Source organism: Amblyraja radiata, chromosome 11 (assembly GCF_010909765.2).
Source record: "Amblyraja radiata isolate CabotCenter1 chromosome 11, sAmbRad1.1.pri, whole genome shotgun sequence".
In the NCBI taxonomy this organism is placed as follows: Eukaryota; Metazoa; Chordata; class Chondrichthyes; order Rajiformes; family Rajidae; genus Amblyraja; species Amblyraja radiata.
The window spans coordinates 58,569,485-58,592,751 of record NC_045966.1 but is presented as its reverse complement, the minus strand read 5'-3'; the positions used below and the strand labels follow the sequence as shown (position 1 = coordinate 58,592,751).

The following is a 23,267-nucleotide window of genomic DNA, read 5'->3' as shown; positions in this document are numbered from 1 at the left end:
GAGAAACAATGAGAGAACGAGAGAGAGAGAACGAGAGAGTGAGAAAGAGCGAGAGAGAGAATGAGAGGGAGGACAAGAGAACGAGAGAGAGAATGAGAGGGAGGACAAGAAAACAAGAGAGAGAATGAGAACAAGATAGAGAACGAGAGCGAGAGGGAGGGAATGAGAGAGAGATTCAAGATTCAAGAGAGTTTATTGTCATGTGTCCCTGATAGGACAATGAAATTCTTGCTTTGCTTCAGCACAACAGAATATTGCAGGTATAAATAATACAGAACAGTGTCCATATACCATTGAATATATATATATATATATATATATATATATATATACACACATAAATAAACATATAAAGTGCAGTAGGCTAATTAAAGTTCAGATTTTGCCTGAGAGAGAGAGAGAGAGAGAGAGAGAGAGAGAGAGAGAGCATTCCACCCACAAGCAAGTCTTTCTTTACCAAGTGTGTCACTAGTGGAATATAGCTTTTTGGGGTAAAGGAAGCATTGGACGATGGTGGTTGTGATGGCTTTATGTGGGTAGGGAGGAGGTGGGTGTCTGGTTGTGATCAGTGATCCAAAAGGCCTCAAGGAGAGAGTGTGCAGTTAATGACTGAGATACAAACTCCCGACTGAAGCATGGTAAATTTAAAGTGACATTCGCAATTTTGCACTAGATTGAATCTAACGATAGGAAAATGTAAATTGTCTGACAGCGTGCCACCCAGAGTCCAGTAAATCAGCAGAGCGGGATAATGGAGGGAGAACCCCTGCCTCACCCTCCTCCTCCTCCTCCTCCCAGCTTTCCACATGGCTGTTTGCTAACCCTGAGCCGCTGTTCATAGCTCCACTAAGCAGAGGTGAAGCCAGATCACCCAGATGAGTTAAATATGGTCTTTACTCCTCTTCAGACATGACATTGCTGCATCTTCATGGATGTCAGGAGACCTCTGACAACTGTCCAATTGTCTTTAATCCATGATCAAAACAACAATCGAAGGAAGTTGATTATTGAATGAAGGCCTTTGCTGTCCTGGCCTTTCCTCACCCTGTGTCCTTTTAACAATACAATACAATACAATACAAATTTATTGTCATTTGAACCTCAAAAGAAGTTCAAACAAAATGTTGTTTGTGCAGTCATACAACAAGAAAAGAACCAAGACACACACCAACACAGTTTACACAAACATCCACCACAGTGAATCTCCTTCTCACTGTGATGGAAGGCAAAGTCTTGTCTCTACCCTATGTTGCATTCTTCTCCCGATGTTAAAGCCCCCAGCAGGCAATGGAAAAATTCACTCCCTGGAGATCCGGAACTGAGACATTGACTGAGGTCTATAAAGAATGCACAATTACGAGAGATCCCTGCACTTAAGTAGAACCAATTTACACTTATAGCAAGCTTATTAACCTACAAGCCTGTACGTCTTTGGAGAGTAGGAAGAAACCCATGCTGTCGCGGGGAGAACATATAGTACAAACTCTGTACAGTCAGCACCCGGAGTCAGGATCGAACCTGGGTCTCTGGCGCTGTAAGCACTGTAAAGGGCCTATCCAACGAGCTTGCGACTCCATGCGGCAAGCGCGACCTAAGCGATTCCACGCGGCAAGCGCGACCTAACCAGTAGCGGGGGCCGCGCGGAGCTCGAGTGAGTGACATGAAGTGCGATCGAAGTCCATGGGAAGTTCGCGCGTGACGTACGGCGTCGAGGCGGCTGCGGGCCGGCAGGCCGTTGCCGCGCGGAATTTTTTAACACGGTCAGTTTTTCGGAGCCCCGCGCGATGTCGGGACCAGCTCCGCACAACTCCATACGGCTCCGGCGATCAAAGTGGGACCAGCCCCGCGAGGCCCTATGGCTCAAGCGACCACGTTAGGTAGTGCTTGCCACATGGTCGCTTAGATCGTGCTTGCCGCATGCTCGTGGGACAGGCCCTTAAGGCAGCAACTCTATCGCTGTGCCGCCCATTCTTTTGTGAATTATTTTTCATTCTATCCTTCTCTAACTGTGTCCACCTTTCATATGTACTTTCTTCTTTCCCAGCTCTTCTATTTTAAAAGCAGCCCCAGTCCATAGCAGACTCTTTGTTTGTGCATTTTATGTTAGGACCAACGCTTCTGATCTTGATGTAGAGATGTTCCCAGACAAACGGAACCATTTCCTTCATACATACACAAATCCAATCAACAATAGAAAACAGATGTCACAAAGACAATGATGACTTTGCAGGCCATCTGGTGGGAGATACCAACACTTTGCATGTCCACATTGAACATACTATAGTTTAGTAAAGCAGTCTCTATAGATCAAAGGAGAACCACTGCTAATTAAATCAAGAAAACAAACCAAAGAATTCTAGTTGAAATTTTAAATTGGATTGCTTTACTCAATGTAATTAGCATTACTATTCTTTGATGTAAAATAACTCATTCCTTTCTTATAAAAATAACAAATACTTTTCATCTGCCCACAGAGCAAGGAACTTAATTATCATGTGTTACAAGCATTATTTTATTCTTCCTTATTGAATGTTTTGTAATCGCTTCATTGGCCTGCACCCCACCCAAAGTTCCCTCCCCCGTCTTTCAGCTTGCCAAATATCAGCAGGAATGTTTCCAGGGAATTCATATGGGATGAAACCATTCAGAAACATGAGCCAAGCTGCCAATTCTCACAGCTATTCCGTCAGTGGGCCTGACTTTGGCATCCCCGAGAGGAGTTAAAGTGGATGCTACACTGTGTAAGCAAGGAAAGGAGTTTTTCAAGCAAGGACAATCACCACCACACTTTTCCCTTCTATCCAAGCAGTGCTTCTGAACCTGAGCACTTGTGGCCACAAGAGTTCACTGAAGACAATCACATTCTGTCTTCTTCCTAATGATGTAGGGAGGAACTGCAGATGCTGGTTTACACCAAAGATAGGCACAAAATGCTGGAGTAACTCAGCGGGACCGGCAGCATCTCTGAGTAGGAGGAATGTCTGAAGAAGGGTCTCGACCCGAAATATCACCCATTCCTTCTATCTAGAGGTGCTGCCTGTCCCGCTGAGTTACTCCAGCGTTTTGTGCCCATCTTCAGTGTGAAGCAGCATCTGCAGTTCCTTCCTACACAAAAGCATTCATGATATCCTTCTTGAGAGGATATCGTGTTTCAGAGATTTTGCTGATGCCACGCAACTTGGTGGGATGTGACGTTTAGGGTTATAACTCTCCTGTGCTGCGTAGCGAGTGGATGTTAGACACTGAACGCCAGGCCTTCCAAGCTTGATGACACTATTGAAACATTGATGCTACCCATTCATGTCTGGGACTCTGCAAAGAAGAAAGCGTGGCTTCAACAGGCATAGCCTCTTGTATGATGTAGGAATCTGAGGGGTAACTTTTTCATTCAAAGGGTGGTGGGTGTGTGGAACAAACTGCCAGAGGAGGTAGTTGAGGCTGGGACTATCCCAACATTTAAGAAACAGTTAGACATGTACATGGATTAGACAGGTTTGGAGGGATATGGACCAAACTCCAGGACAAGGGGTCACAGCTTAAGGATAAGGGGGAAATCCTTTAAAACCGAGATGAGAAGAACTTTTTTCACACAGAGAGTGGTGAATCTCTGGAACTCTCTGCCACAGAGTGTAGTCGAGGCCAGTTCATTGGCTATATTTAAGAGGGAGTTAGATGTGGCCCTTGTGGCTAAAGGGATCAGAGGGTATGGAGAGAAGGCAGGTACGGGATACTGAGTTGGATGATCAGCCATGATCATATTGAATGGCGGTGCAGGCTCGAAGGGCCGAATGGCCTACTCCTGCACCTAATTTCTATGTTTCTATGTTTCTATGTTTCTAAATGCAGGCAGGAGAGACTAGCTGGGACATGTTTGCTGTTGTGGGCAAGTTGGGGCGAAGGAAGGGCCTGTTTCCACACTGTATCACTCTAGGACTCTAGGACTCTATGACTTTGGAAAATCCCAAAGGGCCTATGACAAATGAATTACTTGCACAACATGTGTTGACTATGGCTGTGTGGTTAATCCTAAGCAGGCAATTTGCACAAGCTAGAGTCCCACAGATATTACATGATAATCATAATCTGTTTGCATGATGTTGGTTGAAGGATAAATGTCCAGGCACCACACAGAACACCCAACTTTTCTTCAAAGCAATCCCTGGCATCGGAAGAAGGGTCTCGACCTGAAACGCCCCCATTCCTTCTCTCCAGCGATGCTGCCTGGCCCGCTCAATTACCCCAGCAGTTTGTGTCTATCATGACATCTTTTATATCCACCTGAGAAGGAAATATGGGTCTGTCCTCTTGGGAAGCACTGCCCTATATGAGATGATGACCTAATTTGAGGACCATCTGTATCAATTATGTATGATGGAATCTGAGTTACAAGTCTCTCTCACTGTCCTCCATTCTGTAGTCTAATGGTGTCATAAAAACAGTGGCAATAAAATATTAAGTAAGGACATTTAGGCAGTTGAATAAAGCCATGGAAATATTGAAGTTAAGATTGTGTTGTATATCAAGGAATGCTAATGTGAAAAGTGAAACTTTAGATCTCACTTGGATTCCACATTTCATCAACAAAGCTTTCATTTAGATAATATTGTTAATGTAATGAAATGTTTGATGTTATATTTTGGAGAAACCTTTTGTTCCGGAGTAAGTAATAACGTATTAGACCAGGTGTCTAAACGCTTGGTAGATAATGGATGCTTTAAGGATTACCTAAAAGGAAAAAAGACCTGTGGAGTATCAGAAGTCATTACATAAACATTGTTATATAAGGTTTTGTTGAATTCAGAGGCAGCACAGTGGCATAGCAGTAGAGTTGCTGACTTACAACACCAGAGACCCGGGTTCGATCCTGAACTCAGGTGCTGGCTGTACATGGTTTGCACATTCCCCCTGTAACTGTGTGGGTTTCCTCCAGGTGCTCCAGTTTCCTCCCACATTCCAAAGATGTGGAGGTTTGCAGGTTATTTGGCTTCTGCAAATTGCCCTTAGTGTGTAGGATGCGACACTGGGGTAAGATAGAACTAGTGTGTGGGTGATCGTTGGTCGGCACAGAATCAGTGGGCCGAAGGGCCTGTTTCCACGCTGTATTGGTAAGCTAGGCTAAGTAATGTGGAATCCATCTGAGAAGGGAAGCTCAGAACAGCAGGACCAGGCAGCTAAAAGTGTGCCGGAGACTTTCAGAGGCCAAAAAAAATCAAGGACCTTGAAGAAAGCAGAATTGGGGGGGGGGATGCAGAGAAAAGGGATAGAGTGTTGGGGAGTTGGAGAAGTGAGGCTTTGGGGGGGAATGAAGTTGGGGGTCCCCATAAAAAGGATGGTGCACAAAAATGCTGGAGAAACTCAGCGGGTGCAGCAGCATCTATGGAGCAAAGGAAATAGGCAACGTTTCGGGCCGAAACCCTTCTTCAGACCATAAAAAGGATGTTGGGAGGATCAAGATCATATTCTCTACTGGGGCTGTCTGTAATGAGAAAATAAATGCAAAGAAAGACTTGAAGGCTTTGAAAAGTAGGGTGAGAGAATATTGCTCAGACATTAGAAATCAGTACTTCACTAAAAGCACAACTTGTGTTCAACTCTGCTCTTCAAATGCGGTCCAACGACTGTTTGGAAGCAGGTCATGTGACAACACCTGCGTAATGCCTCCAGCCAGCATTGGCAATCCCAAGACCAACCCAGGCCAGGATAAATTCTGCATTGCACAAAACTAAATCGCAAACAATCGAAAATCCTGATGTAAGATCGTTTACAGCAGATGACAGCCAAGGAACATAAATCACATCCCAGTTCCTTGCTGCACCCCTCCCCAGCATTGCGCAAAAATCTGTTTTTCCAATTTTTTCTCATTAATTTCTTCTCTGAAACAGTGGGACCTCTTGACAATAACGACCATTGAAAATGGTGTTATTTTGGCTGTGCTGAAGTGGGCCAGCCAAGAAAATAACAGGGGGACGGGGGTGAGGCAAAGAGAAGGGCATTCTGTTTCTTTCTAGTTTGGAAATAATGCAGATGTTCGGGGCATGTGCCAGATTATCACATGTATTGAATTAACAAATGCCAGGATAACAAGTCACTATTGTATCCTGAGGCAGACTGTTACTGGCCAGGCCAAATTGTTCATGGTTTTAGACTGTGTTCAGGATATGGTATAGCTATCAGAGATGAAAAATTATTCGACTCTGTCAAACAAAAGATCTATTTCATTGGCCAAAATAAGTTATATTCCAGCGCTGGCAGACTGATCCAAAAAAAAACCCAGCTATTTTCTTTACAAATTAATTTATATTCCCAATAGTTTTGCATTCTGCACATAGAAATTGAAACAAGCTATTCAGCCCTTTTAAACAATTTTTCTTTGGTTTAGTTTAGAAATATAGTGCGGAAACAGGCCCTTCGGCCCACCGAGACCACACCGACCAGCAATCCCCACACATTAATACTCCGTGCCCAATCCCTGCACACTGACACTATTCTACACACACACTAGGGACAATTTACAATTATACCAAGCCAACTCACCTACATAGCTGGACGTCTTTGGAGTGCGGGAGGAAGGCAAAGATCTCGGAGAAAACCCACGTGGTCACGGGGAGAACGTACAAACTCTGTACAGACAGCGCCCATAGTCAGGATCGAACCCGGGTCTCCGGCACTGTAAGGTAGCAACTCTACTGCTGCACCACTGCGCTGCCAAATCTACTATTCAGTTCAATTGGAACCAATTAGTCACAGCCTTAACCAATTATTCCCTCTCATTCTTAGTATGGAAGATCTTGTAATATCTGGAAACCCTTGAATGAGAGATTTCTTAAAATTGAGTTGTCACTTTGGGATTTCTGATGCATGGTTCTGGGCTCTCACCAAAATGCCTGGTATAAGCTCATTCAGCAAATTATTCAACTATTAAATAATGGACAGCACGGTGGCACAACGGTGGAGTTGCTGCCTTACAGCGCTTACAGAGACAGAGACCCAGGTTCGATCCTGACTACGGGTGCTATCTGTACAGAGTATGTATGTTCTCCCTGTGACAGCGTGGGTTTCTTCTTACACTCCAAAGTCGTACAGGTTTGCAGGTTAATTGGCTTTGTTTAATTGTAAATTGTCCCTGGTGTGTGTAGGATAGCATTAATGTGCTGGGATCGCTGGTCGGTGCGGACTCAGTGGGCTGTTTCCACGCTGTATCTCTAAACTAAACTAAACTGTGGAGACATCATGTCCAAGCCCAATTATGCCATTACCTGATGTACACATGGAGGCATTCACTAACCAGGACTATTGGGGAGTTGGAACAACATTTTTCGGAGTGACTGGTCCATATGGAACTGTGTGCCATCTACAAAATTGACTCCAGTTACTTGCCTAATAGTACTCCAATAGCATCCCCCAAACCCTCGACTTCTACCACCAAGCCGGATAAGGCAGCAGTCACAAAGGCACTAAATGCTCCCCTCCATATTGCTTTCTATCCTGTCCTGGAAATATATTGCTCGTCCTTCACCGTTATAAGGTCTTACTCCTGGAACTGCCTGCAGCATAATAGAAATATTTGAAACATAAAGACTGCTGCAGTTCAAGATCGTGGCTCACCACATCTTTAACTAGGGCAATTAAGGATGAGCAAATGGGTAAACCCACCCTTACTATATCCTGAAAAATTAATTTAAAAAAGGGAGGAGCAGATGATTATAGATCTAGAGTCTTAATGGTTTTGAGCCATACTTTATCTTATCTTGTGTATACTTCTGTCGTGGCCTAATTGATCAGGATTCATTGTAATGACATGTCAATATGTTTTATTATTGAACAGTTTAACTATGAGAGTAGAAGAAGGTTGGGTGGGACAGTGGTGCAGGTAGTAAAGCTGACTCCTTAAGGGGCTGTCCGGCTGTACGAGCTAATTCAAGAGTTCTCCCGAGTTTCCCCTGATTCGAACTCGGAGAATTACGGTAATAGCCGCTCGTAGGTACTCGGGGCTCTCGTGGACATTTTTCAACATGCTGAAAAATCTTCACGAGTCTTCAGGAGCTTACCACGTTTCCTGAGTACCTGCCGTTAGCGTTACGAGCCGCTAAGAGATGTCCCGAGCTCTGACGTACCCGCTACGTACATTCTACGTACTTATCACGAGTTTGATTTTTTTAAACTCGGGAGAATTCTTAAATTAGCTCGTACAGTGGGACAGCCCCTGTATCATATCCAAATTTACTTGCACTGAATATTATTCCCTCTATCCTCTATGTGTACACTGTGGATGCCTAGACTGGTTTCATAGATCGTCTTTCCACTGACTGGATAGCACGCAACAAAAGGAGATTTTCACTGTACTTCGGTAAACATGACAATAAACTAAACTAAACCTCTCTGCCTCTTATAACTATTGCATGGTTTCAGTGAGCACATTGAGTGGATGTCAAATTGCTCCCGATTTACGGTGCTAATAATTTAAAAGTACAGCCCATTCATGCAGAAGGAGATGATTCAGCCCTCAAGCCTTTCTGGAGGAGCTATCATATCGGCCCACTTCTCTTGCTCCTTCTCAATCGCCTTGTGAATCTTTCCCATCACTCCTTTCCATCATCCGTTTGAATATTGTGAGGAATTTTGTTTCCACCTCTCTTTCAGGAAATGTGCCCCATATAAATAGGAACCTGACACAGAAGTTATCGGACTTTACTGGACTTTATCTTGCATTAAATATGATTCCCTTTCCCCTGTATCTGTACACTGTGGATGGCTCGATTGTAATCATGCATAGTCTTTCCGCTGACTGGATAGCACGCAACAAAAGCTTTTCATTGTACCTCGGTACACGTGACAATAAACTAAACAGAACACCAAGAACCTTGATTCCACTGTGACCTCGGATGCTGAAAGGGTGGGTTGTGTGTTATCCCTGTGACTGTCTGCATTTCCACCAAGTTCTCTGTTTTCCCCCCATGTGCAGGTCGGTTGATTAATTTGTAACTCAAGTTTGCCCTCAGTGTGGGGAGATCCGGGAGAGTTGATAGGAATGTGGGGGGGTATAAAATGTGACTGATGTAGTAGGATTGTTGGCGCAGACACAGTGGGCCAAAGGACCTGTTTTTGTGTTTTTTTTCTATGATCTATTATTCAAAGGTAGGGGCGGATATTCGGTGACTGCTGGGAGCAGGGAAACGTGACGACTTTTATCTTCCCTAGAGCCAGGATTTCCTGACATCTCAATGTGGACCTTGATTGCTTAGGGGTTGGAGAAGGTGTGACGTTACATTACAGGAGCTGTTTGGTGGACACCCATCTTCCCCTATACCTCACTGAATGGTTCACTATGGGGAGCTTCTTGGAAGTGAGGATCTGTCTTGTGATGAGGATTATTTAGGAGAAGCATGGTACAATTATGTTGTATTACTTGGCCCCAGTCGGCACTTGGCCCCAATCGGTGGATAGGGTTGCCAACTTTCTCACTCCCAAATAAAGGAGAAAAAGGATAAATTCCCAACGGCAATTCGCTGACCGACTCAGCCATGGCGAGTGAATGATGAGTTGGCCCGGGTGCTGAACTGCACACAATGCCCAGCCGGCGGGCCAGCTGAGGAGATTTGGCCCGGGCACCGGACTTTGTATGCGACATCACGCTTAAAGTCCGGCACACCATCCAACTCATGAACCGATGATCGGCCATGAGAAGGAGGGGTGGTGGTGTCGGTGGTAAGCGAAGGTCTGAAGGTCGGACAGCTGGCTGGGCTGCCGACCAACGGGCGAGGCTCTGCTGCTGCACTCCATGAGCTGCACTACAGGTGGGACGGGTGAGGCAGGGCCGGATGCGGCGCTCCGACCCGACAGTCCCCTCGACCCGAGTAGTAACAGTCAAATACGGGACAAGGGCAGTCCCATATGGGACAAACCAGTTTAGTCCAATATACGGGATGTCTCGGCTAATACGGGACAGTTGGCAACCCTGGTGGTGGACCTGTTGGTTAGGAACATAGATTGCATATCATTGTGTAGCATTCATTCCTTCTATTCCATTCCTTCTATCAAGAGAGGCTGCCTGTCCCGCTGAGTTACTCCAGCATTTTGTGTCTACCTTCAATGTAAACCATCATCTGCAGTTCCTTACAGAAGGCTAAATGATTTCTGAGTATTGTCAGATTTAAGTAGAATTCTTTACAATTCCGACTTCCTCCAGCAGCTTCTAATGTTCCAGATTCTAACATATGCACATCTGCATTCTCTTGTGTCTTTCTTTATAATTCCAAGTTTACGGTTTTTGTAAGGTTGACAAAGTTCAAGTTCAAGTGAGTTTATTGTCATGTGTCCCTGTATAGGACAATGAAATTCTTGCTTTGCTTAAGCACACAGAAAATAGTAGGCATTTACTACAAAACAGATAAATGTGTCCATATACCATGATATAAATATATACACACATGAATAAATAAACTGGTAGTGCAAATAACAGAAAGTGGTTGCTAATAATCAGAGTGTTGTCCGAGCCAGGTTTAATAGCCTGATGGCTGAGGGGAAGTAGCTATTCCTGAACCTGGTTGTTGCAGTCTTCAGGCTCCTGTTCCTTCTACCTGAAGGTAGCAGGGAGATGAGTGTGTGGCCAGGATGGTGTGGGTCTTTGATGATACTGCCAGCCTTTTTGAGGCAGCGACTGCGATAAATCCCCTCGATGGAAGAAAGGTCAGAGCCGATGATGGACTGGGCAGTGTTTACTACTTTTTGTAGTCTTTTCCTCTCCAGGGCGCTCAAATTACCGAACCAAGCCACGATGCAACCGGTCAGCATGCTCTCTACTGTGCACCTGTAGAAGTTAGAGAGAGTCTTCCTTGACAATCCGACTCTCCGTAATCTTCTCAGGAAGTAGAGGCGCTGATGAGCTTTTTTGACAATTGAGTTAGTGTTCTCGGTCATGTCCCTGTCATAAGGTAAGGATTATGCCCATTCTGCCCCTTCACGGATACGACCCACCACGTGATTTGGAGAGTAATCTGTTGAAGAGTATGCTGTCTAAGAATGTCACTGTTGTGGGCAGCACAGAGCACCCTCTCTTTTCAGTCTGTCCACGTTTTTGTGGGTGATTGTAGTTACTATACGATACATTACGATAGAACTTTATTAATCCCAGGAGGGAAATTGATCTGCCAACATCTGGGTGAGCTGCATTGTCCGGGATGCTCCGCAGTCATGGTGCAGTTGCAATGCTCCTGATGACTCCCAATGTCTAGGCCCCCTTGAACAATGAGCAATGTACTGTTCCCCTTCAAATCTCAAACAAAGTGCAAACTCTGCAAACTCAGGGAGGTGATGAGGGAAAATTAATCTTCATCTTCTCCAGCTACTTTCTCCCTGTCCCTACAGGGATAGCTCCCTGTTCCTACTTCTCCTCCCTCATTTCCCTCCAGGGACATAAACAACCCTTGCAGGTGAGACAGAGATTCACCAGCACTTCCTCCAACCAGGTCCATTGCATTTGGCGGACTCTTCTACATTGGTGAAACCAGATTAGGCGACCGATTTGCTGAACAACTAACTGTCCACTGTGAACATCTGGATCTGTCGGTTACCTGAAATTTAAATTCCCTTTCATGCTCTGACAGTGACATGTCTGTCCTGGACCTCCTCCACTGTCGGGAAAAGACCATAAAACAAACAGTAAGAATAGGACTGCATATTGGACCTGGGTAGTCTACAACCCAGCAGTCATCCAGCATGTTGCATCCACTATTACAATAGCTGCAGCCACTTGTTTTGTACATCCTCTTCAAGCCCCTGTTGCTATCTCCAGCCTTCCTTCACCCCCTACCTGACTGCTATCTGCCATCCAACCCATCCTTAACTGTAACCACCTATTGCTTGCTAACTCTTTAAGCTAACAAGCAACTCAAGAGTTGATTGAGTTGAATTTGGGAATAATACAGAAGGTGCAGGATCAGTTCATTCCAAAGAGGAAGAAAGATTCCAAGGGGAGTAAGGCGCAACCGTGGCTGACAAGGGACATCAGGGACAGTATAAAAATATAAGAGAAGAAGTACAACGTAGCAAAGATGAGCGGGGAGCAAGAAGATTGGGTAATGTTTAAAGAGCAACAGAAGAAGTACAACGTAGCAAACAGGCAATATGGGGAGGAAAGATGAGGTACGAAGGTAAGCTAGCCAAGAATATAAAGGAGGATAGTAAAAGCTTCTTTAGGTATGTGAAGAGGGAAAATATAGTTAAGACCAAAGTTGGACCCTTGAGACTGAAAAAGGTGAATTTATTATGGGGAACAAGGAAATGGCAGATGAGTTGAACAGGTACTTTGGATCTGTCTTCACTACGGAGGACACAAACAAACTTCCTGATGTACTAGTGGCCAGAGCATCTGGGGTGATGGAGGAACTGAAGGAAATCCACATTAGGCAGGAAATGGTGTTGGATAGACTAATGGGACTGAAGGCTGATAAATCCCCAGGGCCTGACGGTCTGCATCCCAGGGTACTTAAGGAAGTGGTTCTAGAAATCGTGGACGCATTGGTGGTAATTTTCCAATGTTCTATAGGTTCAGGATCAGTTCCTGTGGATTGGAAGGTAGCTAATGTTATCCCACTTTTTAAGAAAGGCGGGAGAGAGAAAGCAGGGAATTATAGACCAGTTAGCCTGACATCGGTGGTGGGGAAGATGCTGGAGTCAATTATAAAAGATGAAATAGCAGCACATTTGGATAGCAGTAACAGGATCGGTCCGAGTCAGCATGGATTTATGAAGGGGAAATCATGCTTGAGTGATCTTCTGGAATTGTTTGAGGATGTAACTGGGGAAATGGACAAGGGAGAGCCAGTGGATGTAGTGTACCTGGACTTTCAGAAAGCATTTGATAAGGTCCCACATAGGAGATTAGTGGGCACAATTAGGGCACATGGTATTGGGGGTAGAGTGCTGACATGTATAGAAACTTGGTTGGCCGACAGGAAACAAAGAAGAGGGATTAACGGGTCCCTTTCAGAATGGCAGGCAGTGACTAGTTGGGTACCGCAAAGGCACGGTGCTGGGACCGCAGCTATTTACAATATACATCAATGTTTTAGATGATGGAATTCAAAGTAACATTAGCAAATTTGTAGATGACACAAAGCTGGGTGGCAGTGTGAACTGTGAGGAGGATGCTATGAGAATGCAGGGTGACCTGGACAGGTTGGGTGAGTGGGCAGATGCATGACAGATGAAGTTTAATGTGGATAAATGTGAGGTTATCCACTTTGGTGGCAAAAACAGGAAGGCAGATTATTATCCAAATGGTGTCAAGTTGGGAAAAGGGGAAGTACAACAGGATCTAGGGGACCTTGTTCATCAGTCAATAAAAGTAATCATGCAGGTACAACAGGCAGTAAAGAAAGCGAATGGCATGTTGGCCTTCATAACAAGAGGAGTTGAGTTTAGAGCAAAGAGGTCCTTCTGCAGTTGTACAGGGTCCCAGTGAGACCACACCTTGCTATTGAGGGAGTGCAGCGTAGGTTTACAAGGTTAATTCCCGGGATGGCGGGACTGTCAGATGCTGAGAGAATGGAGTGGCTGGGCTTGTATACTCTGGAATTTAGAAGGATGAGAGGGAATCTTATTGAAATATATAAGATTATAAATGGTTTGGACACGCTAGAGGCAGGAAACATGTTCCCGATGTTGGGGGAGTCCAGAACCAGGGGCCACAGTTTAAGAATAAGGGGTAAGTCATTTAGAACGGAGATGAGGAAATACTTTTTCACACAGAGAGTGGTGAGTCTGTGGAATTCTCTGCCTCAGAGGGCGGTGGAGGCCGGTTCTTTGGATACTTTCAAGAGAGAGCTAGATAGGGCTCTTAAAGATAGCAGAGTCAGGGGATATTGGGAGAAGGCAGGAACGGGATACTGATTGTGGATGATCAGCCATGATCACATTGAATGGCGGTGCTGGCTCGAAGGGCCAAATGGCCTACTCCTGCACCTATTGTCTATTGTCTATTGAATTGCAACCAACACCCCCCACTTCATGATACTGACTGCATCCCCTCTACCCTTTCAGCGTCTCAGCCTGAAACGTCGTTCCTCCGATTCCTTCCACAGATACTGCCCGACCCGTTGAGTTCCTCCGTCTGTTCTCCTTTCTTTGCTACATGTTCCGGCATCTGCTTCCAAAATTCAGCTTCTAGAATGTCCTGATACTTCTTTCGCTTTGTTGCGCTCAGCGAGGTACACATCCGGCTATGCAGCGTGAGCGAAACCCTTGAACAATTCCTCGGTACTGTGACCCATCCCCGCTCGCTGTGTGTTTATTTTTCTGAAGAATGGCATTAAATATGTGTCACGGGATACAGGCTCCATGTGTGCAGTACTTTATTACATCTTGCAGTACAGTGCTGTGTACAGCCTAATGCCCCTGGGCTAGCAGATCGGTGGAGTTTTTAAACAAGTTATTTTAATTGCTTATATGAAGTGTCGATCATTCTGCCACTCTTGGCAGCACAACTCAAGAAAACAAATTCCTCTCCAAGTCAAATCAGACAATCTTTTGATTAAGAACTGAAGCACCGTAGACATGCTCAGGATTTATTATTGTGAAATTATAAAAATTGTTCACGCAGAGGACCTAGCAGCTGAGGGCAATGAGAGAGCTTTACTTGCTCAATGGGGTGAATGAAGGGCACCCAGTACATGTTAAGAAAGGCCTTGCAAATATAAAGGATCCTGGATGATCTGAGTACTATTTAAAGTGCTTCACGGGCCACTGTGGAAGTGCAATCATTGTCTTCTCTTCAGCCGTTCCCTCAGGTGGCTGATTCTAAGATGGCTCTAAGATCTAAGATGGCTGATCAGGCCCATTGGTGTGGACTGCTCCTGAGATGAGGCAGGGGCACTTGATGGTCAACTTGTTTGGAATGTTGCATGCACCTTCTCCTCTTTGCACTTGGATTCCATATTGGCCCGGCAGACATCTGAGCTGTGCCATCCCCAATTATTCTGAAGAAGAGTCTTGTCTGGGAACGTCACCCATTCCTTCTCTCCAGAGATGCTGCCTGTCCCACTGAGTTACTCCATCTTTTTGTATCTATCTTCGGATTCTCCCTCACCATTTGGATTGGGCGTTGAGCAGGGATTACCATAAGCAGGAGACGATGGATTTGAAGCACTTTTATCGATCCTCCGAGAGGTCTCTTGTTGAGACGGAGCTTGGACTAGAGTGCTTGTGTCAGGAGTCTGGTGGTGGGAGTGTGGGCGATGCAGCCGACCCATGGGAACTGACTGAACACACTTGGAGCCTCGGGGTTGGACATGTCAGCCTGTGGGACGTTGCTGAGACTCGTGCAAGTTGCCCTGCCAGTGAACTTGGAGGCTTTTCTGGAGGACGTGTTGTCAGTGCCACTCTTGTGCTTCGTGGTATGTCTTTGAATCATCCAGCCCTAAGAAACACACAGCAGGGTGGAGAACGCTGCTGTTTGATACACCATGAGCCCTGATTTATTTACACAATTGCTGCTGTGTTGGTACAATAGTGGTGAATCTTGCCATCATTGGCAGCTTTTGCTGAGAGCTGGCACCCAAGATATGAAAGTGGTTTATATAATTTCTCGGATCTCGATGCGAACTTAAATTGTCCAGGGGTTGGTGCAGAAGGAATTTGATGGAGAACCACCTTCTCAGTGAATAACTTAAGGGCCTGTCCCACGAGCATGCGACCTGCATGCGGCAAGCGCCACCATACCGCAAGCGGGGGCAGCGCGGAGGTTGAGTGAGTGACATGAAGTTCGAGCGAAGTCCGTGGGAAGTTCGCGCGTGACGGACGGCGTCAAGATGATGGACCTGATGCTGGGAAGCATCGCTTGTATATCATTGTGTAACGCATGTTAAAGAATAACACATTTCTGAGAACAGCCAGGCTTGAGATGAATTCTGTAGGAAGGAACTGCAGATGCTTGTTTAAATCGAAAGTAGACACAAAATGCTGGAGTAACTCAGCGGGACAGGCAACATCTCTGGGGAGAAGGAATGGCCGATGTTTCGGGTCTGAAGAAGGGTCTCGACCTGAAACATCACCCATTCCTTCTCTCCAGAGATGCTGCCTGTCCCGTTGAGTTACTCCAGCACTTTGTGTCTATCTTGAGATAAATTCTTCTTATGTCATCCAGTTGAAGGATTTTGTAAGGTGGGCAAAGGCCAGGCACAGGCCAGGTTCTTTACACATTGGTAGACTTGACACCTAGTGAAGAATGTGTCCACTGTGCCTTTCTATGGATGGAACCCATCCTATGATTCATTGAGTGCCGTTTTGGTGACTGAGAGAAGAGAATTGAAGAGGGTGCTGACAATGACTTTCCCTGTGTTGGACGACACAGAACCCCCTCTGCTTTTGACCTGCCCACTCTCTTGAAAGAGATGTTCAGTTTAGTTTACTGTCACGTGTAGCGAGGTACAGTGAAAAGCTTTTGTTGCGTGCTAACCAGTCAGCGAAAAGACAATACATGATTACAATCGAGCCATTTACAGTGTAAAGATACATGATAAGGGAATAATGTTTAGTGCAGGGTAAAGCCAGCAAGGTCCGATCAAGGATAGTCCAAGGGTCACCAATGAGGTAGATAGTAGTTCCACACTGCTCTCTGGTTGTCTCCTTTTGATAGTTAACCGTACTGTAATTTCAGAAACATGGTTATTTCCGGGGGATGGCGGGACTGTCATATGCTGAGAGAATGGAGCAGCTAGGACTTGTACACTCTTGAGTTTAGAAGGATGAGAGGGATTCTCATTGAAACATATAAGATTGTTAAGGGCTTGGACACACTAGAGGCAGGAAACATGTTCCCGATGTTGGGGGAGTCCAGAACCAGGGGCCACATTTTAAGAATAAGGAGTAAGCCATTTAGAATGGAGACGGAGAAACACTTTTTCTCACAGAGAGTGGTGAGTCTGTGGAATTCTCTGCCTCAGAGGGCGGTGGAGGCGGGTTCTCTGGATGCTTTCAAGAGCTAGATAGGGCTCTTAAAAATAGCGGAGTCAGGGGATATGGGGAGAAGGCAGGAACAGGGTACTGATTGGGGATGATCAGCCATGATCACATTGAATGGCGGTGCAGGCTCGAAGGGCCAAATGGCCTACTCCCGCACCTATTGTCTATTGTCTATTGCAAATAATGTCTTCAACAATGAATTAATGGCATATAATCGTTATTTTATGTAATTGCTTGAGGGATTAAAGATTGCATGCACTGTCTTGCCCTTCTTTGAAATGCTGAAAGATTTTTACAATGTCTTAGGGAGAGTCAAGTTGAATGCTGAAAGATGGCAGCTCCTGAAGTGTTGTACTGAAGAAGTGTCAGTGTAGGTCATGGGTTCAGGTGCAGAAGAGGCACAGACCCACCATCTTCTGAATCAGAATACTTTCCTTCGCTCCATAGATGCTGCTGCACCCGCTGAGTTTCTCCAGCACTTTTGTCTACCTTCGATTTTCCAGCATCTGCAGTTCCTTCTTAAACACTTACAACAGCCTCAAGCCAAATACCAAGTATACATCCAATGCCAAAACCAACACCCACAGGATGGCTACTTGATGAGCTACTTGTAATGTTAAAACTCCCTCCTCAGCAGAGGAAGGTGGAGAAAAATGAAGAGGTTGATCGAAGAAAAAAATGTTCATAGTGTGTTTAATGAATGTAATGGTGAGTGATTGGATTCTTGGTTCTGAGTGTTTGACCAGCTCATCCTACTCCTCTAGGCAGGTCACATCATCCACATGCCTGATACTACACCCCTGAAATAGGCTAATGTTCCGAAGATGAGTCTCGACCCAAAACATCACCTATTCCTTTTCTCCAGAGATGCTGCCTGTCCTGCTGAGTTACTCCAGCTTTTTGTGTCTATCTTCGGTTTAAACCAGCATCTGCTGTTCCTTCCTACACATATTATTCTGAGCTCTAGTGCGACAAGAGCTTAATCAGAGGACGGAGAAATTGTTTCAAGTGTGTTCTCCAAGAGTCCTTAGAAAAATGTGTCATGTCCTCACTCACTCATGGGAATCCCTGCACCGTGACCGATCAAACTGAAGATGGAGCATTCGCGAAGGTACTGAACACCTCAAGGCTCTGCCATGGGTGGAGGGGGAGACTTTGATAAGCACAGGAAGGAAATCTCACGTTTCTAAGATCCAAATCTACTTGGGGGTCTACTAAGGTCAAGGTGGCATAATGGTGCAGCACATGGAGCTGCTGCCTCACAGCTCTAGTGACTTGTGTTCGATTCCGACCTCTGCTGGTGTCTATGTGGAGTTTGCATGTTCTCCCTGCGGCAGTGTGGGATTCCACTGGATGATCCAGTTTCCTTCCACGTCCCAGGGGCATGTTGGTTGTTAGGTTAGCTGGCGACAGTAAATTGCCCAAAGTGTGTACGTGAGCAGTACAATTTGAGAGGCATTGATGGGAATGTCAGAAGAACAAACAGAAATGATTCATATAGGATTAATGTAAGTGGATGGTTGATGGGTGGCATGAACCTGATGGTCCAAAGGTCCTGTTTCCCTGCTCTATGACTGTCTATGAAGCGGGATCTGCTTCAGAGGTGAGACTGCTACCGCTGGGACTTGTCAGCCGTTGTCCTGGCAAGAATCAGATAGATATAAGAGACTGGATAAGAAGCTGACATCTTTCTCCTGTGTTACAAGTGATGGTGTGTTAAGCCCTGCAGCAGCCCCCTGTAGCAAGGTCGAAGTACAACTCGCACCCATTCTAAACTCTGCCCGAGCACCTATTCTTTCAGTGGAAGAACCAGTCCTCTGAGGGTGAGTTACCACAAGTCTTGCAAGTTACAAGGCATTATCCAGCAAGTATCCAGGACAGCGGTCAGGTCTGAAGAAGGGTTTCGGCCCGAAACGTTGCCTATCTCCTTCGCTCCATAGATGCTGCTGCACCCGCTGAGTTTCTCCAGCACTTTTGTCTACCTTCGATTAACCAGCATCTGCAGTTCCTTCTTAAACAAAGGGTGAGATACTCCAATTGGAGGGACCCAAGAGGGAGGGGGGTGGGGGGGAAGAACAAAGGCATGGAAGAGGGTCGGGGGTAGTGGGGGGGGGGGGGGAATTGTAGCTTTGTAAGCAGCCTTTATGTGGTGACTATTTGCATAGAATTTCACTGTGACTTGTCACCTGTGACAATGAAATGTTCAATACTTCTTTCCCCTCCCCTGAGTCTGAGGACAGGTAGTTGGCTCACCAAGCCCCCAGCAGAGATGTGCCAAGAAAGGTGGTGCTGGCTCGAAGGGCCGAATGGCCTCCTCCTGCACCTATTTTCTATGTTTCTAAGTAAAGTAGCTTCCCGATGTACACAGCTCGCTCCTGCATGGAACTGAACATAGGGCCTTATATCAGGGCTATTCAGATTGCTTTGGTTCAATTAGCTACTAAAGCATTATATTACTCTGGTAATAGAAGGCTTTACTACAAATATATAAAAAACTCTGAAAACGCTGGAAACATTCAGCAGGTCAGGACACATCTGTGAGAAATGAAGCAGACCTAATGTTTCAGGTCAAGACAAATGTGCAGGGATTTTCAATGGGTTAATCTGTACAAGTACCCTCTGGACATCTCAGCATTTTAAATTCTTGTTGCTTTTTAAAATGTGATCTTTGTTAAAAAAATAAAGCTTGTCCAGGGTGGGGTTGAATAATATCATAACAGAAACAGAGAGCTGTATGAAGTGAAGGAAAGAGAAAACTCCATGGGTTTGGAGTTTTGATGCAGGATGTGGAACAGAAATGGAACAGGAATTCTTTTCCCTCCACAGATGCTGCCTGACCCGCTGAGTTCCTCCCGAAGTTCACTATTTTTTGCTCCAGCTTGGAGCAGCCTGCAGTCTCTTGTATCTCCTTCTTTATCATTATCATCCTTTATTGCCATCTTGCAAAGCAACAGTTGTACAGTGCAAAATGAGAAGACGTTTCCCAGGGAATACCGGAGCATCGCACATGAAACTTAAACATTTCACGCATAAAATAAAAACGATAAAAAAAGCCAGTCCAGTTCCTGATAAAACAGTACGAATAGTTTTAAAAAGTGCAGATAATAAAAACAGCAACATTAAAATACGTAAAAACAGTGATAAAATGTCCAGGGCAGCTGATTTAAGTGGCCTGAGCCAGTGCCAGAGTTATTACTCAGTGCCAGTTATTAAATTGTCAGTGCAAAAGCAGCAGAATCAGGTGGAGTGACTGTTTAGCAGCCTCACAGCCTGTGGAAGGAAGCTGTTTAGCAGTCTGGTTGTCCGGGCTTTGATGCTACGGTATCTCTTGCCTGATGGCAGGAGATCTAGATTTGTGTGGAGGGGGTGCAGTCTGTCCTTTGCTGTGCTCAGAGCTTTTTTCAGGCAGCGGCTCTGGAACAGTTCTTGTACCGAGGGTAGCGAGACGCCAATGATCCTCTCTGCTCCCCTCACTACCCTCTGCAGAGACTTCCTGTCTGAGCAGTTACAGTTGGAGTACTAAACCTGTGAAAAGGGGTGGTCCAACTTCCTCCAGCTTCGCTTCTGTCAGAAGCTGACGGGAAGTCTATGGTCAACATGTTGAGCCTCTGCATTGTCGCAGGGAGCAGCAAGGTTGCAGAGGCAGCAAACACGACTGTGCAAACTCAACGCTTCCTCCACCCGAAGCATCACCTATTCCTTCTCTCCAGGGATGTTGCCAGACCCGCTGAGTTCCTCCAGCATCTCTGCGTCCACCTTTGGTTTACTTTACAATCCAGTCCGCAGGCAGTCCCCTCGCCTCCAGGTTTTGGCTGCTCCTCTAACCAAACCCTCAAGGCGACCATCTCGTTCAATGCTACTCGCTGGAAACTGTCTCTCAGTGAAACGGCGAGATTAAAGAGAAATCAACATACGATTAAAAAGGGGGCAAGGGCATGGGATGTTGCTTCTCTTCTCCTCGTATGCAACCAGTGATGTACGTGTAATATAAGACATGTTTATATTCAAATCACCGTTTCTTTCTTGACATTGAACAGAATCTTAATCATGCGTCTGATTCGAGTGTGTTTGCTGCCGTTTACCGCACTTGAATGGGGTGCTCTGATAAGCTTCAGTTTCAGTGCCGGCAGCTGAAGTGCTGCCACTCACTCGCTAGCTTGCCTGGGCGCCTTGTGTTGGATGACTGACAACAATTTGGATTCTTTCCTCTCTGGCGGATGACAAGTTAAGGGTTTTAGTGGTGCAATTATGCACTAAATTCAAGGTGCTCAGATGTAAATGTCTTCTAACCACTCTGTCATCCCAGTCATATTAAGACTTGCCCAGTCTTTACTTCCATTCCACCTATCCTCCTCCCACCCCTCCCGCCTATTTGTAGAGGAGGGGGGTTAGAGCTCAGGAAACTGGCAGTCACTTCATGGAAACTATGAAAGATAAAGTATCGGTAAATGATATGTGAATAGTTCACAGCATTTAATGTGTGAATTATAAACGGAATGGAAGACTCCTGAAGGGCCTGTCCCACTTTCACGACTTAATCCAAAACCTCTGCCGAGTTTAAAGGACCTAAAAAAAAAATCAAGATTTTGGTAATCTACAAAATCCTATGACCTTCCACGAATTTGCCCACGAACTGGAGTGACAGAGGTCACGTGCTGATGTTGACTGAAGATTTTTTTATTCACTCACCTTTTTATCTCTGTCCAGCTGCCGAGCTACGAGTACCCACGAATATTTACAAGTACTCACGACTACCTACGACTACCCTCACGGCCTACTACGGTCTGCCCACGAACTAACTATGAGTCAAACGTTTTCATCCCGACTATTTTTTTACTCGTGGACATTTTTCATCGGGCTGGAAAAAATGTCCCGACTTTCCTGATGCGCCGAGTACCTACGGATAGCGTAACGCGCAACTGCAATATATCTACCGACTCCTATGGCTTCCTACGGACTCGTTACGAACATTCTGCGAATTTGAATCAGGGGAAAACTTGGGAGAATTCCTGAATTAACTCATGAAAGTGGGACAGGCCCTTGGTACTACTCAGTGTTTGCTACGTGTTATCACTCGTGTCTCTTGGAAGCACATGGAGCCCATCTACTCTGGTTGTTGCCTCTGCACTGCTTTTTCATGTGTGAATCCAACTGGGATTCTCCCCTCTTGGGGAGGGGGTTGGCCAGGAGAGGTGCCCTACAGTTCAGCCTGATCTCATTCCCAGCTAACATCCACACACACGAGCGATGGACGGCACTGTGATGCTGGCTTCTGGTCGCTTCGGTGACCCTGACCTCAGGTGTGAAGTTCTCACCTTCTCCCTATGACCACATGGTTTACCCCCCTGGGTGCCCTGGTCTCCTCCCACATCCCAAAGGTCGATCGGTTGGGGCGTTAATCGGCCATCGTATGTTGCCCCTAGTGCAGGTGAGTGGGAGGTAGATGGACGTGTAAGGGGCAATAAGTTACTGGGAATTAACTAGGGTAGTGGGATGCTTGGGCTGTCCCTGGATCAGCATACTCTTGAAACAAACACAAACAAATAGCCTCCTTCAATGTTGTAAAGAGGTATGAGATAGGGATAGAGATAGGAATGTTTGTTTTAGCCGAGATCCCTTACTGACCTGTACTGACTGGGAATTAAACTTATTATCATTACTGTTTCTTTATTTATAAAATTATTTAGACTCCTTATCTATTCTGCGGTACTTTAGATGTAATTTCAACATTTTAGCTCAAAATTTCTGACCTTAATTTTTTCCCCTGCGTATTTCCTTTAATGGACTAAAATTCTTGTCTTACGTTATATTATTCAGATTATTTAATTCAATTAAATAGTTCACACTTTATAGTGAAACATAATGCATTGTATACGTGGGAGTACACACACTACACTGTTTTGAGAACTTGTATTCAGCTGCCCAGCTATGATGTAATATCAAGAATATCTAATTGCCTTTGTCCCTTCAGTTCATGGGGTCATTTTTTTTTTAAGTAGTGAGAGGTATCTGAAGTTCACTCTAGTCTGTGTGGTTCTGAGCATCCTGGCCAAGGATGTGTGTAGGAAGGAACTGCAGATGCTGATTTAAACCGAAGATGGGCACAAAAAGCTGGAGTAACTCAGCGGGTCAGACAGCATCTCTGGAGGTGATGTTTTGGGTCAAGACCCTTCTTCAGACTGAGAGTCAGGGGACAGGGAAACGAGAGATATAGACGGTGATGTTGAGAGACGTAGAACAAATGAATGAAAGATATGCAAAAAAACAATGATGAAAAAGTAACAATGACAATGGCCTGTTTCCTTTAT

At 45.4% G+C, this 23,267-nt stretch overlaps 1 protein-coding gene across 4 annotated transcripts in view; it reads left to right on the top strand.

Annotated features, from left to right (window-relative positions):
* Window positions 1-23,267, top strand: part of ebf1 (EBF transcription factor 1) — a 481,808-nt gene that overhangs the window by 364,114 nt on the left and 94,427 nt on the right. The window lies entirely within an intron of this gene.